This window comes from Carassius carassius, chromosome 10 (genome assembly GCF_963082965.1).
Source record: "Carassius carassius chromosome 10, fCarCar2.1, whole genome shotgun sequence".
Classification (NCBI taxonomy): domain Eukaryota; kingdom Metazoa; phylum Chordata; class Actinopteri; order Cypriniformes; family Cyprinidae; genus Carassius; species Carassius carassius.
The window spans coordinates 18,743,220-18,759,466 of NC_081764.1; the positions used below are offsets into that span (position 1 = coordinate 18,743,220).

Genomic DNA, 16,247 nt, shown 5'->3' on the forward strand with positions numbered 1-16,247 from the left:
TCTCCAAGACACTTCGCTCCATGTGACTAGTAAGACATTTCTCAAATAACCATTTCCTTGTATCGTGCATGCTGCATATCACTGATATTAACTATATGTCTCAGCGTTACCGTCTGGGCAGAACTATTGTTCCAGTCACCAAAGACAGATTCGCAAATGACCTGCCTGATCTATCTCAACTGCTATTTGTACCCAAAAATACACATGAATGAGATGAAATGACTGACAACATGGGCACTATTTTCTCTAATACATTAGAAGCTGTTGCCCCCATCAAATTGAAAAAGGTTAGAGAAAAACGTACTGTGCCATGGTATAACAGTAATACTCACTCTCTAAAAGAAAGTAACTCGTAGTCTTGAACGCAAATGGAGAAAAACTAACTTGGAAGTTTTTAGAATTGCATGGAAATAAAGTATGTCCAGCTATAGACAGGCTCTAAAAACTGCTAAGGCAGAGCATATCCACAAACTCATAGAAAATAACCAAAATAATCCAAGGTTTTTATTTAGCACAGTGGCTAAATTAACAAATTACCAGACGCCACCTGATTCAAATATTCCACCAACGTTAAATAGTAATAACTATTTCACCCAAAGATAAACTGCAGTGCTTTACAAATATAGGACAGGAAGAGCTAAATATACTTATCACTGTATCTAAACCAACAACATGTTTATTAGATCCTGTACCCACTAAATTACTGAAAGAGTTGTTACCTGTAGCCGAAGAACAGCTTCTCAATATTATGAACTCGTCATTATCTTTAGGTCACGTCCCAAAACCATTCAAGCTGGTGGTTATTAAGCCTCTTATTAAGAAACCAAAACTAGATCCTAGTGAACTGGCAAATTATAGGCCTATTTAAAATCTTCCATTTATGTCAAAAATTTTAGAAAAAGTTGTGTCTGCTCAATTGAGCCCCTTCCTGCACAAAAATGATCTGTATGAAGAATTTCAGTCAGGTTTCAGGCCCCACCATAGCACAGAAACTAAGAAATGAATTATTGGACCAAAAAACACTACACAGAATCTTGTAGATTACAATCTGCAACTAGACAGATGTACTGTTACTTCTTCTACAGTCAAAAATCTGGGTGTTATATTAGACAGCAACTTGTCTTTTGAAAATCATATTTCCAATGTTACAAAAACTGCATTCTTCCATCTTAGAAACATTGCCAAGCTACGAAACATGTTATCTGTTTCTGATGCAGAAAAGCTAGTTCATGCATTCATGACCTCTAGACTGGACTATTGTAATGCACTTCTAGGTGGTTGTCCTGCTTCTTCAATAAACAAGCTACAGGTAGTCCAAAATGCAGCGGCTAGAGTCCTTACCAGGTCAAGAAAATATGATCATATTACCCCAATTTTACAGTCTCTGCACTGGCTACCTATTAAGTTCCGTATCAGTTACAAATTATCATTACTTACCTATAAGGCCCTAAATGGTTAAGCTCCTGCGTACTAGGGCTGCACGATGTGTCGTTTAAGCATCGATATCGCGATGTACGAATCCACGATAGTCACATCGCAGGATGTGCGATGTAGGCTGTCGTAGTTGATCCGTTATTCATTAACTGTACGGGCCAGCTACTCCCCTGCCCTTGACAGTGTGATTCGCGGATTAATTGCACAGCTTAACCATCATAGAGTGAAAGTTTATAATTGACAGGACTGAAAACCACATGCAAGTTTAACAGGGCAGAGAGAGAGAGCGCGCGAGAGAGACAGAGAGAGAGAGAGCGCGCGAGAGAGAGAGAGAGAGAGAGAGAGAGAGAGAGAGAGAGAGCGCGCGCGCGAGAGAGACAGAGAGAGAGAGAGAGAGCGCACGCGAGAGAGACAGAGAGAGAGCGCGCGCGCGAGAGACAGAGAGAGAGTACATTAGAAGTACCATCAATGTTTATAGAAATGTATATGGATTTATTTTGCATGTAATTTTTTTTTCTTATGAATATATATGTATTTTTGTTTTGTTTGTTTCTATTCTGCTATGTACAATGCTTTGGCAATATGTACCTTTGTATGTCATGCCAATAAAGCAATATGAATTGAATTGAGAGAGAGAGACCGAGAGAGAGCGAGCAGTTTTCAAACAACACGAAATGAGAATGTAAGTGTGCTCACCCCATTTTTGTTTGTAAGAAAAAATATCGCAGAAAAATAAAATATCGCAATGTCATTTTTTCCCAATATCGTGCAGCCCTACTGCGTACCTAACTAGCTTTCTACCACGCTACAATCCATCACGCTCCCTAAGGTCACAAAACGCTGGACTTTTGGTAGTTCCTAGGATAGCAAAGTCCACTAAAGGAGGTAGAGCTTTTTCACATTTGGCTCCCAAACTCTGGAATAGCCTTCCTGATAATGTTCGGGGTTCAGACACACTCTCTCTGTTTAAATCTAGATTAAAAACACATCTCTTTCACCAAGCATCTGATCAAATGTGCATTCTCATTCTTTAGCTTGGGTTAAACTAATTAATTTACTCTGTTGGAACAGCAGCTATGCTAATGATGTCTCTATTTGTTTCTATGTTTTGCTACGGACTAGGATTTACACAAGCTCCAGTCTGGATCCAGAACACCTGAGAAGAGATGATTCTGATCCTCAGAGGACCCCAGATGATGCTAACCCTGAATCAACAACAGAACTAACAAATATTGCTACAAGTGTGACTGCATCATATAATAATAATAATTATTAATTATTAATAATATTAATAATGTTCATCATATGGCTGACTACGACTCATACGTGCACAAACTGACAGTCACAACTTATAAGCTATTACTAAATATTGTAGAAACATAATTTTCTGTAAAGTTGCTATGTAACGATTTGTATTGTAAAAAGCGCCATACAAATAAACTTGAATTGAATTAAAAATATAAAATGTGCATTTACGGTTATAAAAAAAAAAAAGTTCAAGGGGCATGCAAGAATATTTCATATAAGGCCTATTTTTAAGACCATTCAAAATGAACGACTGTGGTTTACAAGAGGAAGCAATAAGCTGGCGGGAGGTTTCTTTGCTGCGGCGCGCAAACGCACCATGCACAGATTCCCTCCGATCAAGGTCACGTCCAGCGCCTACAGAACGAGCGTCTAAACGCGTAGACTAGACCTGCGCTCAAGTGTCAAATCCGCGGATCGTCTCATCCAATGACTGACACCGCTTTGGATTGATTCTGACACCCATCTTGTAAAAACCAAAAGAAAATCAATAAAGTCTTAGTGAATGAGTATAATTTTATAAAAAAATGGCTTATCTGAAAAGCATTATAACGTAAAACTGAACACACATAGCAGTTTATTTGTTTTACTCGATATGTTGCAACACAAAGTCTACAGCGAGCTAGCACTTAGGCCAGCTAAAGACCGTCTACAAAGTACACATAGAGGATAAAACGATTAATGTTGTCGGTAACACTTTCTATGAAATCCGTATTTATTATACACTATATAAGGTATTAAGAATTATACATTCTACATTATAAGGGTATTCTTAAGGTATTCATATTATGCATTCCCTATAATGAATGCATAATGCATTATAAAAATATAAGAACAGTTTTAATATAATATTTACTTATTTGTGGTTATAGCTTTTAAGAGTATGATGATTTATAACAAAGAACACGTTGCATCCACTTTTACAATGGTATTTCTCATAATGTATTATAAGTCAAATATCTTGCAATTTTTCTTATGCTACTTTTCTTAAAGCAGTCAAAGACCACTTATAAGTAGTAATAATAATAATAATAATAATAATAAAAAAACATCTCTCTCCAACACCCAGTAGATCAGATATCAGATCAGATGAATGTGTTATATGACACGTTTACTTTGAAATATTTTTATTGTAATATCAGTTTGATTATTTTGATGGTACCCTTTAGACAGTTGTTGATAAGTACTGTAACTCTGAAACTACATATCAACTAGTGGTCATTGGAGTATTAGTATGTCTGCCACTGTAAATATATGCTAACGCTTTAATTTGATGGTCAACCAACAGATAAACTGGGGGGGGGGGGGGGGGGAGTCTTTGCAAGTACATCAACTTATTCTACCATACTAGATTCTACCTTTCTTGAGCATACTAATACTCTAATGAGAGTTAGTTGGCATGTAGTTACAAAGTTGATTATAGTCGATTGATTAAGGGGACCATTAAAATGAAATGTAACTGTGACGAGTGGGGCGGGGCCGAGAGCTGTGGGAATGAAGTGAGGACGGTGGAGTGATTGGGAATAGGGCTGTGCGATATGGACAAAAAAAACCTATCACAATTTTTTGATCAATTTTGCGATTTCGATTTTAATCACGATTTTGACACACACAGACATGCTTTCTGTAGCGTGCTTTAGACAGCTTTCTGTAATTTACAGTCATAAATGCACTCAGTATAAATTTAAATTTAAACATATTTCCAAAAGAAAACCAATGAGAGCTTTATCAAATGTCTCCAGAACAGACATAAGTCAAAATAATCACTAAGAAAAGATGTCAAACAAAATGTCTAGAAATATGGAAAAAAATAAAAAAATAAAATAAAACTGTTTTATTTTTTTTCTTCTTTTTTTGCCATGCATTGGTCATAAAGCTCACTGTAGCGGTGCCTCAGGTGTTTTGCCCAATATATTTATTGCCTAAGGGTCACACGTACTCAATCTGCAGTGCGTATACAGTAAGTTATGTGTACGCGGTTCAGAAGCAGCAACGAGATTGCATTATTGTAACGCAAAAGCACATTAAAATAATGCGCAAGCGCTAATCTATCCACTATCACCAGTGATGCGCAGGCCAATGTATTAATAACCCACACCCGACCGACGTTTTCAACTAACCCGCCCGTAACTCGGAACGCATTTTTAAAAAGCAGTAAATGCTCATCGTAGCATCATTGGGCAATAGGTGTCATGATCCTGATATTCTTCGCTTACTCTCTTCCTCCCTCTTCTGGTCACACTCATTATTACTTCCTTCCACACACACACATCCTCATTCATTATCCCATTCATCCTCAGCTGTTTCTCATCATCTCATCTCTACACTCTCTCTACACCTGTTTCCCACCTTCTCTGATTAGACTCTCTATTTCTAGGCTTTCCTTTCCTTTGTTCTTTGTCAGATTTTTCCCGGATGTTACGTACCTGTTGCCAACTTTTCTAGCCCCTGTCTTGTTGTGTCCTGTCTGGTGCGTGTACCTGACTAACTGCATTGTTACCTCGCCTCTGCTCTGTCCATCCTCCAGCTACGTGAGTGGTCCACGGTTTGGCGTTCCCGTTCTCTCAACGAACCCAGTGTCTCTCCCTCTCTCTACCTCCGGGGGTTTTCCCGTTGCCGGTCCAGACCGTGCATTTCTGTTGCATTACTGCTGAGAGACTTTCTGTTCCCTTTGGCTGAGATTATCTTCTGTTGGATTTAATACCGAGAGACTTTCTGTTGGATTATGGTGGATCATGGTGTTTCCCCCTCTGAGGGAAACACCGTGATACTTACAGTCGTGGACCGTTTTTCTAAAGCCACCCACTTTATTCCTTTACCTAAGCTCCCGTGCGCTAGGGAGACAGTCCAAATTGTCGTCTACCAGATTTTTAAGATCCATGGTCTCCCCACCGACGTCGTGTCTGATAGGGGTCCCCAATTCTCTTCCTTATTCTGGAAGGAGTTTTGTCGTCTTATTGGAGCGTCGGCTAGTCTCTCCTCCGGTTTTCACCCACAGACCAATGGCCAGGCCGAGCGAGCCAACCAGATAGTCGGACGTATCCTCCGTAGTCTTGCTTTCCGTAATCCTGCTTCCTGGTCAGAACAGCTTCCCTGGGCAGAGTACGCTCACAATTCCGCCCCGTCCTCTGCTACAGGTTTATCTCCTTTTTAAGTGTTGTCTTGGTTATCAACCTCCGCTCTTTTCCTCACAAGACGCTGATTCTAAGATGCCGTCCGTCAAAGCCTTTGTTCAACGTGCTAAACGTACTTGGAGAGGGGTCAGATCCGCCCTTTGCAAAACTCGTACCCGTACTCGGCGGGCCGCTAATAGACGTCATGTCAAAAGCCCCCATTATTCAGTTGGACAGAGGGTTTGGCTTTCCACCCTTAATCTTCCTTTTCAATCCACGTCGCGTAAGCTGGCTCCCAAATTCATTGGGCCGTTCCGTGTCCTTAAGATTCTTAATCCTGTCTCAGTCAAACTCAAGTTATCTACCAATCTCTGACGTATTCACCCTGTCTTTCACGTGTCGTGTATTAAACCCGTTGTCCGGGTCCCTCCTCGTTCTGTCACCCCTCCGATCCGTGTTGAGGGTGCTCCCACCTATAGGTTTCGTAAGCTTTTCGATGTTCGTCCTCGGGGTCATGGTCATCAGTTCCTGGTCGACTGGGAGGGATACGGTCCTGAGGAGAGAAGTTGGATTCCATCCCGGGACCTCCTGGACCAATCGCTGATTGATGACTTCTACCGCTCTCGTCAGTCTTCCTCCGTTGCGCCAGGAGGCGCTCCTTGAGGGGAGGGTACTGTCATGATCCTGGTATTCTTCTCTTACTCTCTTCCTCCCTCTTCTGGTCACACTCATTATTACTTCCTTCCACGCACACACATCCTCATTCATTATCCCTTTCACCCTCAGCTGTTTCTCATCATCTCATCTCTACACTCTCTCTACACCTGTTTCCCACCTTCTCTGATTAGACTCTTATTTATAGGCTTTCCTTTCCTTTGTTCTTTGTCAGATTATTGCCGGATGTTACGTACCTGTTGCCAGCTTTTCTAGCCCGTGTCTTGTCGTGTAGTGTCCTGTCTGGTGCGTGTACCTGACTAACTGCATTGTTACTTCGCCTCTGCTCTGTCCATCCTCCAGCTACGTGAGTGGTCCACGGTTTGGCGTTCAAGTGCTCTCAACGAACCCAGCCTCTCTCTCTCTACCTCCGGGTGTTTTCCCGTTGCCGGTCCAGACCGTGTATTTCTGTTGCATTACTGCTGAGAGACTTTCTGTTCCCTTTGGCTGAGATTATCTTCTGTTGGATTTAATACCGAGAGACTTTCTGTTGGATTATCACGCTTTACGGCCACCTGTGTTCTTTTCCTGAACTGTGTCTCAACCATTAAACATTGTCAAATTGCCTCCTGCTTTTGGGTCCTCTCTCCTTATCTGTGACAATAGGAACGTAGGCAAAACTAACTAGGCAAAAAAAACTTAATCTATTATAATTTTGTCAAGAATTATAAAAAATCGTCAGTAAGCTCATAATTTGTACTAAAATACTCTAGTCTGGCTATGTCTATTTGTATGTTTCTGCAAGGTCAGCAGAGGCTCGGGTTTGTTCCAATCAGAGCTCGTGAGCGGAGAGCGCATTTCTGAATATCCCGATATGCTCGCTCATTCCGTGGGGTCATTTTATTGCTTAGAAATAAACTGGTGTTTTCTGTGTTGCTGCAAAGATGAAATTGACGATGCAGACTCGCCATGAACGCCAGAGGGAAATTAGATCATCAGAGAGTAGCCCATTTATTTTGGTTTGAATATTTTCTTCAAGAAGACATTTCAAGCTTTCTGTAATGTATAGCCTATATTTCTCAAATCTGTGAGGCACACGCTGAGTTTAGTTCACATGCAATGCAAGTGATCGTGCCGGCACCTTATTACATTGTCTGCTAAGCTATATATTTGCTTCTTATTTATTAAATACGGGCAACTGATTGATAAAACATTGATCAAAATTAAGATACAATTTATACAAAACGAAAATCTTTTAAAAAGTTTTCTATAAAACAAAACTTAATGAAGTCGTCAAAATCATGTTTTACCAAAAACAGCGACGTTGCTCCCCATGCAGTCTTCTTTGCCGCCCAATCTCTACGTGCAGACTGAGCTCGTGCGTCATCTTCATGCCAGTTATTCAGCCAATAAAGTGTAGGCCTATGTATTTCAAAAATGTGACTAGTACTATATAAATGAAAAAGGTTTAATTGGCATTTTTATTTCAAAGGACCCGACCGACTGCGACCTGAATATCATAAAAAATATTATTGGATGACTCGTAACCGCGGGCAACCACGGGCAACCACGGGCGACCGCAGGCACCCGCTCATTTTGGATCAACGTGCGCATCACTGACTCGCACACAGATTTCCTTTGCTCTGTTAACAAAACCAGATGCGCGTGCTCAGATCATAGACTGTATAAGGCTCAGATATATGCTGCCTTACAACGTGTCTCCTCTCGCTCAACCTGTGTCCTGTGCACTCACAACTCTCTCTGTGCTCACGCGCAAGATATTAAATCTTTTCGCACCTTTCTATTTGTAACCTTTTCTGTTCTCATCTTTTTACTGCGTGCAGTGTGAACGTTCTGATCCATTAACATGGGCTCAAAAAAAAAAAGGCTACGCATCACAGACAGAGTGTGTGAACCTGGAGTTAGGCATATGCCCAGTCTGCTCTGTTCTCACGCTCCACTTGGGTGAGCTGCATCCTGATTGGATCAGATAACATACTGCGGGAGGTCGGGGCCGCGGAAAATCGTGCTATAAAGCGATTTAGAAATCGCGCACACTCAAATCGCGATTTTATTTCGCTTTCGATTAATCACACAGCCCTAATTGGGAAATGACGAGAAGGACGAGAGAGGACCAGGCCTGGGCTTTATTTTGTGTTTGGTTTTGTTTGTGTACGGCAGTCGTCTGTGAGGGGCTGTCGCGCTGTTTTGTGTTTATTTTATTATTAAAGCTTCGTTTGAATGTTCGCCGATTCCCACCTCCTCCTTCCCATGATTGTGAAGTTTGTATATTGTTACACTGGTGCCGAAACCCGGGAGGAAGGAGGGACACGCTGCCGAAGATCGGCTGGGGTGAATCCGTGGTGCCATTGAGCAGGGCGAAGTAGTTTGCCGCCGTGGATGCTCGAAGCAGTGTGCTGGAGTGAGTTGCCAGGGACGGGCGAACTTGCTGCTGGCCACCGGCGATGTGGAGGGGAGTGTCGTGCCGTCCAACGAGGGCCATCCAGTGCAGCCGCCATGCACCGCGGAAGAGTTCACCCAGCTGGTGGGGGGCCGAGCGGCAGTGTGTCTTACTGCCGCTTGGCCCCCCACCAGCTGGGTGAACTCTTCCGCGGTGCCTGGCGGAACTGGTGCTTCTGCGGTGCCGAACCGTAATTTATTTTTCTCCTCTCTCCCCTCTCTCGTCTCTGTCGCTCCTCATCCTTCCATCTCCTTTTCTCTCGCCTTGTCTGTCTGTCCTTACCCCCAGGTTCCCGCAGCCACTGTGAGTGGTCCCCCCGCTGGTGGAGTAGAGCGCAGTCTTGGGAGTACCCCGAGAGCCATGCGAACAGAGCGAGGACGGTAGAGTGATTGGGAAATGAGCGACACCTGCTCCACTCACCGGTTTCGAGTCCCACGGAGGAGATCAGAAGGATACAAAAAGGTGTGACGACAGTGAAGGACGAGAGAGGACCAGGCCTGGGTTTTATTTTGTGTTTATTTTTCACGCTGTGTTTATTTTGTTATTAAAACTTTGATTAGAATGTTTGCCGGTTCCCGCCTCCTTCTTCCCATGATTATGGAGTTTTTATAGTGTTACATTAACCATATAAAACACTGCATTTTCAGGTGGAGTATTAAGCTAAATTAATTAACATTAGCTTCACAGGAAACACTCAAATAACACTCAACATTTAACCACTCACAAGCTGTAGTAAAAAGATACTGTGCAGATCTTAACTAAACAATGTCAAGATATGATACAGTCCATTATACTGTAAATGAAGTAGATTTACTATGGTGTTCATTGTGTTATAAATAATCATACTCTTAAACTTATAACCACAAATACGTAAGTATTATGATGTATTTTAATTGTTGTTATGATTATTCATGAGTTGATATAACATAAGTTTTTTTCTATATATATATATATATATATATATATATATAATTCATTATGCATTCGTTAAAATGCCTTAAGAATACCCTTATAATGAATTATTAATAAGTGTTACCATGTTTTCCCACCAGAATGTTTTTTTTTTTTTTACAATTACCAAAATAAGAGCAATTTGTGCACCAAGGTCTTTGAAAGATATAAATACAAACACTAATAACCCTCACTTGAATTTAAATAAGAAATAATGTAAACAAGATATGACAGTGGTTATTATTATATTATTAATATTAATAAATATATTAATAAAATAAACAATATTAAAAATCATTATAATTCCATAGTCCATTGGTTACGCAGTAGGCTGATTCCAGGTCCTTGTGAGAACATTTTAGTGTTTTCACAGAAGAATGAGACCAAAAAAGTACACGCTATTGAAATTAAAACCAATAAATACATTCATTTAAAATAATTACACTCTTCTGTATCAACCTCATGGTGTGTGTCTTGTTACTGTTTTCATAAGAACATTTAATTTTTTATATTTAACAGAAAACATGCTATTGAAAATAAACAGTTAAGGTAAAGTATCTTTGGTCTGTATTCAATTTATCTATATGTTAAAATGAAAATAAAAAGAGGCAATTGATATAATATTTCGTTTAATTGTAATGGCTGTATATATACACATTTCCCTGAACTAAGTTTATTCTGCGGCTATTATTATGCTTAAACGAAAACGAAAGGAGGCAGTGGTGTTTGATATCCTATTTCGTTGTATTGTAAATGTACAGTGAGGAAAATTGCAGTAGCCAAGGTGAGCTGACTGATTTTATCAAGTACGCTGCTGTTTGCAGAATTACCGGATTTGCGTCATCGCGGACATCACTCTCCCGAGTCTAATGCGCAAAGTCTGAACTACCGAGGATGCAAGTCCGAAATTTTGCGTACTTTGTATTGAGGAAGGCAGAAATGCAGAAAGCAACAGGTCTGGGGGGAAAGTAATTCCTGTGTAGCCATGGGCCGGTATGAGATTTTGACGGTATGATAACCTTAAGCAAAAATATCATGGTTTCACGGTATCGTTATTACAGCTCTGAAATGTGTTATTTTTTAACGACTGGGTAAAAAATATATTTTATATATACAATATATTTAGTTTTTGAGCAACATGCTGAATATTAGAAACAGTAGAATTTGTTTATTTTTTTCTGATATCTTTATTTAACCTAAATCTGTAATTAGTTATTTAATTTTAAATATGTAATTCATATACATATAATTTATATAATTTCATATCCTTTAGTTCTATAATAATAATCATACACATAATTTGATTTAATAATAATCCAATTTGAAGCAAAAACAGAATGTTCTGACAAGCTTTGTGAAATTATACCACGTAAACATTTCAGAAGACAGTCAGCTCCCTTAATAAACACATTCATATAAACCCCCAAATCAATATTGAGGATTTTCTTCCAATAGTTTGTGCATCATGAACAGCGAGTGATCTGCCTGCTACAATATTTTTCTCTGTGCGTCCGTCTTCAGCATCTCTGGCCTGTGTTAACGGCCATTAACAGACTTCATATTATCACATAAATGGCATTGTGAAAGTCCAGAACAGAGAATTGCCATAAGGCAAAAAAATGTCTGGTTGCCGATCGTGTAAAGGCCAAAGTATACTTCGGCCATCCGCGCACCGTCGGCATTAGGTTATTCTCGTCATCAAGAGGGATCGCACACAGCCGCGCACCCCATGGTACTGCATATGTTGAGTTGAGTATATACTTTTGAAAGCTGTGCTGACATCACTGACCACTCGCCCGCACCAACAGGAGGAGGAGGGATCAGTGTTACTCTCTACAATGTTTTTTCTGATTGGAGAAATGACAAACAATCTCTACTCTACACTGCTCAAAACTCAAGTTTGAATCATCAGTGGAAAATTCTTTAAATATGAAAACGTACTAACAGACTGTGAGTCAGAAGTGCCAGACTGTCCTTGCAAAGTTTGAATTACCAAACTTTATAGAAACATACACCAGCATTCTAGGCTACTCTTCTTCGGCCTCCGTAAAATACACTGCACACATCTAAATATTTAGTTTGAACGGTTCCAGAAAAGTGCTGTAAATACAACTTAACCACTGATTTCTAGTTGTATCCTCTTTTGGAAGGCCAAACTAAGTATTTTCGCTTTCACAACGATGGCGGCAGTGGCAACAGTGAGAATAAAAGTTATGCCTTCTTTCTTTGCGTGAAAATTTGAATGGCGTGGGGACGTGTTAGAACGAGCCATTTTAGGGTGCTGTGGTTGACTCTTAACTTTTATAAAGAATATCTCTTTGGATTTGAGACTTGGATTTGAGACTTTGAGACTTTGAGACTTGGATTTGGATTTTCTAGTCTTTGCAACTTTACAGATTTGCTTTATGCACCAATAGCTTGTAACACTCCAAAGAGAAAGGAAAATTTTTAATTGCATCGTGCAATCATCAGTATTTGTGTTTTTATTAATTGATATAGGTGCTTACATTTCAATAGCATGTGGTCTGCTATAGTTCTGCAAATTCAAAAGATATCCAACTGTTATTCCATAAACCAATCCACATCCTTTGAAGATGAGATAAAATGCTGTATGTTTACAAAAATTATCTTAATCGGTTTGAATTTGATTCAATATCGTGTATCATGATACATACTGTAGAAGTATAGTTCTATGGACCAGCAACAAGACACACCCTTTGAGGTTAAAATGTCAGACTCTGTGTATTTTTAATTAACTGATTTACATTTTAAACTCCTCTAATTGAGTTTCTCAATTTTTACGTACATTAATTTATTTAAACTTCTGAAAGACATCTAATGGTTTGCGAGCTTTTTCTCAATTGTTCCATTTCAATAGCTTTTGTTGTGCTAAGTTCTGTGAATAAAACCAACATCTAAATGTTCTTTTATAAATCAGTAATGACACATCCCTTAGATCCTAGCTTTATTTTTTTATTCATTTCATAAGTGAAGCATTTAGAATGAATAATTGTGTTTTTCCTCTTGGTTTTGCACTTTGCAGACAGTCCCTTTCCTACAAGGGCTATCACAGTTACAATACCTTAAAGGATTAGATCATCGAAAAATGAAAATGATGACATTAATAACTCACCCTCATGTCGTTCCAAACCCCTAAGACCTCCGTTCATCTTCAGAACACAGTTTAAGATATTTAAGATTTAGTCCGAGAGCTTTCTGTTCCTCCATTGAAAGTGTGTGTACGGTATACTGTCCATGTCCAGAAAGGTAATAAAAACATCTTCAAAGTAGTCCATGTGACATCAGAGGGTCAGTTAGAATTTTTTGAACAAGTCAATCTTTCGCTCGTTATCTGGCTCGGCTCGGTGTTCATCTTCAGTTCTCTCTTCACAGCAGTTCAGTCAGTGTACTGTTTGAGTACATGAATTACTCCGGGATATTGGTTTGTTTTAACTCAGAGGGAGTGTCAGCCACATTAAAAAAGTTAACAGCTTAAGTAATTTGTGGATTAATGCGTATTGGAGACACGAACCGTTTCAAACGATTCAGTTCAATTTGGTGAATTGGTTCAAGAAGATCCGGTTACATCGAGTGATTCGTTTGCGAACCGGATATCACTAAACTGCAGTGTTTTGAACTCGCTCACAACAGACACGGAAGAGAAGACAATGCTGAATAAAGGCGTCATTTTTGCTATTTTTGGACCAAAATGTATTTTCGATGCTTCAAAAAGTTCTAACTGACCCTCTGATGTCACATGGACTATTTTGAAGATGTTTTTATTACCTTTTTAACCATGGACCGTATACCATACACACATTTTCAATGGAGGGACAGAAAGCTCTCGGACTAAATCTAAAATATCTTAAACTGTGTTCCGAAGATGAACGGAGGTCTTATGGGTTTGGAACAACATGAGGGTGAGTCATTAATGACATAATTTTCCTTTTTGAGTGAACTATCCCTTTAAGGCAGACTAAAACAATTAAAACACATTGTGTGTGCTCTTCTATATTTGAAAACAATTATAACACATTATGTTTCTTGTCCTAAATCGTTAAAGAATTACTGAAGATTTCCGAGGCTGAATCTCTGACAATTGACAAACGTCACACGTCAAACCAACTTTAGATCTGTCTTGTAAAAGTGTGTATGAAGTGTTTATCAGAGGGAAGCGAGAAACCGCGCGATTGCGCTCAGATGGCAGAGAAGCGTCTAACTTTTCCCCAAATATAATACTATTCAGAGCAGACAACAAGGGGCTGAAATGTTAGCTTGCGCAATTCGTGACTGGCACGGTGTTGACATACCTGATGCCCTTGTATTAGCTCTCGTTCCCATGTGAGTACTCAAGCCACTGTTCCCATCGCGTACTAATCTCTCAACACGGTTAAACACACATCCGGCAAGGGAAGATGTTCGTAAGTTTTAAACCTACCTTCCTAGAGAATGAGAATATAACATTGGACAAGTTTGTCATGGTACTTGATTACAGTCCTTTTTTCCGTCATCCATCCATTACAATGTCGCCATTTTGCTTAAAATTCTGCAGGTTGAACTAAAACTCCAGGAGGGATGTTCGGTATGCGCGTTCACAAATCACGCCATATACTACGACTAAAATAAACGCTGACATCATTTCAAAGAGAAAATGGATAGTTAAAGGCGTGTTATTTTTCACGGAGAAGGTTTATTGGGTCTGTATAAAGAGGGGTGAAGTGGAGACAAACTGTAAATCCCCCGCTCGCGATATAGATTATTCCACAGACAGAGGGTGAATTCTTCTTAAGGTGAACTTAATGCTGGTGTTGAAAAAAATAAATAAATTATGAAAGATGGTGGGAGGGTGGACTTGCACACCTAGCGATGTGGTGAATAATGGAATGCTTTTTTTTATTTTGTCAGTGGTTATTTATTGTTGGAAACTGTACCCATACTTTTAGTCTGCAGTTGTTTGATAAAACCATACACAAACGTCTTATTTATATGCATACAGTACTGAATTCCTAAATGTCATTTTTTGATTTCTTCTGTTGTTTTTCACTGAGAAATGATAGATAGTATTTTGTAAATCAGTATCATAAAGAATTTATCAAATGTCTTTTAAAACACATATCTCTCCTCTAGTGTAATTGAAATGTAAAATATTATTTCATGACATTGTTAGTGACTAGATTCCAGTTGGTTTGTTTTCATTTTTTAGGAATATTTTTGAGCCATTAGGCATTGATAGAAAGAAACAATGCTAAATACAAATATTAACATGCAGTTAACAATAATAGGCCTATAGTTGTGCATAATCAGTGTGTTTGTCTTATATTCAAGAAAACTCTATTTATTTTTTGCAGGAAATGCATCTGTTATTTGGTAGAATTGCAGATGGGCAGGTTGTGTGCCATCTCCAAATACCATAAACAAAGCTATGCAAGGTAAAAGAAAGATGAAGTGGTGTGTTTTTCCAGTTGAACAGCACACATTTTATGTTAAAGTGTTTTTACAAGCATTTATTTAATATAGTTATTAGCACTTGTAGTTAGCTTAACTTGGTTGTAATCTTTTTTTCTTCTTCTTCTTCAAATGTGTTTGACAACTGAGCTTTGGGTTCAGAGAGCTATGTGATTAAACAGTAAAATCAAATGAATATTGTAAAATAAATGCCTGTCTGTAAAACTAAAACCAACACTTACAGTTTAAAAATATCTGGGTCAAATGATGGAGCACAGAACATTAAACCCAGGAAAGTTAATTAATCTGGAGAATGTATTTTACGTTTCTGACGAAATATCTAAATTAACTTTAGTCCTCTGTTTTCAGAGCAAGAAGAAATTATTTTAATGGCCTGCCAAGCAAACACTTAAAAGTTTGATTTTGGTCTACTGGAACAAGAGCAGAGAATAATTTATTATGCTGTTTGTGCCTCACGTTAGTAGTTATCATTCCCTACCTTGGGGTACAATTGGCCATTTTTATCCATTTTCACTGGTTCACATTTTTTCTTGATCCCGTACGCTGTCGACTAATCTTGAGCCTGGAGCAATGGTGTCGAAACATCACAGGAAACCACATTATTATACTGCTGCCTGTTAACAGGCAGAAAAGAGACAGTGTACCCGTTTAAATCTGGGGGCAGAAGAATGAATACAAAGGATCAGAGAGTTCATCATTTCACCAGAGGTGGTTTGTCTTTAAAGCAGAGCAGAGCAGAGCAGAAAGGACACCGCGTTTCATCCGTCTTTTTTCACAGGCAGCTCTGAGACCTGAACATATTAATGAAAGACATTCTTTCACTTGCTTCGGCCATCAACTCAAGGTCACTCTTCTGCACTCAC

At 39.2% G+C, this 16,247-nt stretch overlaps 1 protein-coding gene across 1 annotated transcript in view; it reads right to left on the minus strand.

Moving 5' to 3' along the window:
- LOC132151921 (zinc finger protein 644-like) overlaps window positions 1-14,478 on the minus strand; it is a 37,002-nt gene extending 22,524 nt beyond the window's left edge. The window contains exon 1 of the mRNA XM_059560472.1: window positions 14,357-14,478. The gene's annotated coding sequence lies outside the window, so the exon portion shown is untranslated. The remainder of the gene's footprint in view (window positions 1-14,356) is intronic.
- Between the last annotated feature and the right edge of the window lie 1,769 nt (window positions 14,479-16,247).